The sequence below is a fragment of the Piliocolobus tephrosceles genome, chromosome 16 (genome assembly GCF_002776525.5).
Source record: "Piliocolobus tephrosceles isolate RC106 chromosome 16, ASM277652v3, whole genome shotgun sequence".
NCBI classification, from domain to species: Eukaryota; Metazoa; Chordata; class Mammalia; order Primates; family Cercopithecidae; genus Piliocolobus; species Piliocolobus tephrosceles.
In genome coordinates this window covers 42061845-42065324 of record NC_045449.1, presented here as the reverse complement: position 1 = coordinate 42065324, position 3480 = coordinate 42061845, and the positions used below count along the sequence as shown (strand labels likewise).

Below are 3480 nucleotides of genomic sequence, written 5' to 3'. Positions count from 1 at the left end.
TGAACCTACTGTGCTAAGTAATAGTCTCAAAATTCAGAGATTCCCTCTCACAGCCCATCTTCACTACTGATTTGTTAAAACCAAGTTGTTCACTCACTGAGATGGATTGAGAGAAATAACATTCCTAATTTTTAAAGCTGTGAGAAGACAAAAATGCTATCTGGGCAAAACACACAAAAAATGCTTTACAGACATAAGCAGTTTAGTTTTGTAATCGAATAAAACTTGCAACAACAAATTGTCTGACACATAGCTAACGGTATGATTCGTCATTGTCTGTCTGTGTTGTAATTTGACCTAAATTGTGAGCAGTTTGTGTAAATCTCTGTATTTCTTAGTGATGAACTATCTCTTAACATTTGTATAGCACTTTAAAGTTTATAATGCACTTTACCATAGATTATCTTATTATCTCACATGAGAAGGTCTGATGAGCTCAGTAAATGTTAGCGTAATTTAAATCACTCAAAGCCACGTTGGAAAAGCTAGGTAGATATCACTAATTTCTTCTATGAATGAGGAAGGTGAGACATACAGTTTCTTTTATTATTGTTATTATTATTATTATTATTATTATACTTTAAGTTCTAGGGTACATGTGCATAACGTGCAGGTTTGTTACATATGTATACTTGTGCCATGTTGGTGTGCTGCACCCATCAACTCGTCAGCACCCATCAACTCGTCCTTTACATCAGGTATAACTCCCAATGCAATCCCTCCCCCCTCCCCCGCCCTCCTCATAATAGGCCCCGGTGTGTGATGTTCCCCTTCCTGAGTCCAAGTGATCTCATTGTTCAATTCCCACCTATGAGTGAGAACATGCGGTGTTTGGTTTTCTGTTCTTGCGATAGTTTGCTGAGAATGATGGTTTCCAGTTGCATCCATGTCCCTACAAAGGACACGAGCTCATCCTATTTTTTATGACTGCATAGTATTCCATGGTGTATATGTGCCACATTTTCTTTTTTTTTTTTTTTTTAATAAATGGGGTTTTTATTGTGTGTCCACGAAAACAAAGGGTGGCCTTTGCTTAATCCCCCCCAACAAGATGACAAAAAGGAGGCATGCCTGACCACAAGAACCATGTTCTCCTCTGACTGAGCGAGGCCTTGCCCTCCTGGACCCTAAGGGTTACAGGCAAGCAGGGCCAGGAGGCTGCGGAGGAAAGCACACTCAGGCCCCCATGGAGGGCCTGAGTCTGCTGCCTCCCTGGTGGGACAAGGCAGGGGGAGCAAGCACTACTCTGGGCTAGGCCCAGCGCCCCCCAAGCAAGAACACATAAAAGCCCCTGTCCCCACCCCCACCCCCACCCCCACCCGCACTGCTAAGGCAGTTAGCCAGGACTTCCCCAGCAGTTAGCCAGGACTTCCCCAGAAGACCTGGCTCTGAAGCCCAGACCCTCAGGGCTCCCTCTGGAAAGGGTTGCCTTCTTCAGCCTGCATGAAGTAGTAAATGAAGAAGGGGACGATCACAAAGACCAGAAAAAGCAGCAGCTGGCCCCAGAGCGGGACCTGGTGATCCTGGTCCAGCTCAGCCCCAGGAGCATGGTTTTCAGGCCGGATGGCACGGCGGGTGAGCCACGAAGAGGAAGATGATGAGGAGGACATAGAAGAGGTGGAGGAGGAAGTAGGATAATAGGACAGGTCCAGGGAGCTCCCGGAGGCTGAAACAGGGCGGTAGTGCGCCATGCTCTGGTAGGCACTGTCCCGGCCGTACATGGGGCGTTCCCTATCCTTGCACTCCTCTTCAGAAGACGACAAAAGATCGTCATCACGCACCTGGTGGTGGAAAGTGTCAGCATCTGGGAGTGAAGTCACAGACTGGCCCCTGGACGGGCCCGCAGACTCGGGCTCCCCATAAGTCCTGGTAGTGAAGTAGCTCTCTTCATAGTAGTCGTCACTGTAGCCCTTGCTCTGGTAGAGTAAGGCGTCCTCTTTCTTGGGAAGATCATACATATCTGAATCCCATGACTTCAAACTCAAGTCAGAGAAGCGATAAGAGGAGGCAGCGGACGAGCGGGGGGGGGGGCGAGAGCCGCCGCCGCTGGGTCTCGTACTCGAAGATCTTCTGCTCGTAAAGCCTACGAGTTGATCCTACTCCAGGCCCGTGCGGGATGTTGTACCGGCACAGCAAGGCGGTCAGCTCGGTATTGGAAAGATCTGCGTAGTCGTCCATGGCGGGTGCGGGCTCGGGCGGAGGCCTGGCGGCGGCCCGGGCCTACCAAAACCGGCCGAGCAACGGCTGCCTAGGAGCACGGCGGGGGCGGCAGGAGTGCATCGGGAGCGGCCGCTCTCCGGTCACACCGGAATCGCTGTCCCACATTTTCTTAATCCAATCTGTCACTGATGGACATTTGGGTTGATTCCAAGTCTTTGCTATTGTGAAGAGTGCCGCAATAAACATACGTGTGCATGTGTCTTTATAGCAGCATGATTTATAATCCTTTGGGTATATACCCAGTAATGGGATGGCTGGGTCATATGGTACTTCTAGTTCTAGATCCTTGAGGAATCGCCATACTGTTTTCCATAATGGTTGAACTAGTTTACAATCCCACCAACAGTGTAAAAGTGTTCCTATTTCTCCACATCCTCTCCAGCACCTGTTGTTTCCTGACTTTTTAATGATTGCCATTCTAACTGGTGTGAGATGGTATCTCATTGTGGTTTTGATTTGGATTTCTCTGATGGCCAGTGATGCTGAGCATTTTTTAATGTGTCTGTTGGCTACATAAATGTCTTTTTTTGAGAAGTGTCTGTTCATATCCAGTGGTTTGTAGTTCTCCTTGAAGAGGTTCTTTACATCCCTTGTAAGTTGGATTCCTAAGTATTTTATTCTCTTTGAAGCAATTGTGAATGGAAGTTCATTCATGATTTGGCTCTCTGTTTGTCTGTTACTGGTGTATAAGAATGCTTGTGATTTTTGCACATTGATTTTTTATCCTGAGACTTTGCTGAAGTTGCTTATCAGCTTAAGGAGATTTTGGGCTGAGATGATGGGGTTTTCTAAATATACAATCATGTCATCTGCAAACAGGGACAATTTGGCTTCTTCTTTTCCTAACTAAATACCCTTGATTTCTTTCTCTTGCCTGATTGCCCTAGCCAGAACTTCCAACACTATGTTGAATAGGAGTGGTGAGAGAGGGAATCCCTGTCTGACATACAGCTTCTTTGTGATTGGGCCAAACTAAAGCCAAAGGCATTTGACATCTGGTGATGACTGTTCTTTCTTATACCATGTCACCTTTCACATAGTCAAACATAGCAAACAGTGCCTTGTGGAGGTGAAGAATGGGTAAAATTAAATTTAAAATGATAGTGTCTGAGATGTCCCTCTGTGGTTTAGTTTCCTTTGTATGTTTCAAATGGTTTATCCTTCAATTCCTTAAGGCAGATCTCTTTTTTTGTGTTGTTTGAGATTTCAGAGAGAGAGAGAGAGAAAAAGAGAGAGACAGATACAAACATGCACCTCTCA

General features: G+C 46.2%; 1 pseudogene across 1 annotated transcript; it reads right to left on the bottom strand.

Moving 5' to 3' along the window:
- Positions 1-1403: 1403 nt before the first annotated feature.
- On the bottom strand, positions 1404-2265 carry LOC111537298 (annotated as a pseudogene). The gene has a single exon (XR_002729962.2). The product of XR_002729962.2 is annotated as an emerin pseudogene (transcript).
- Positions 2266-3480: the final 1215 nt, after the last annotated feature.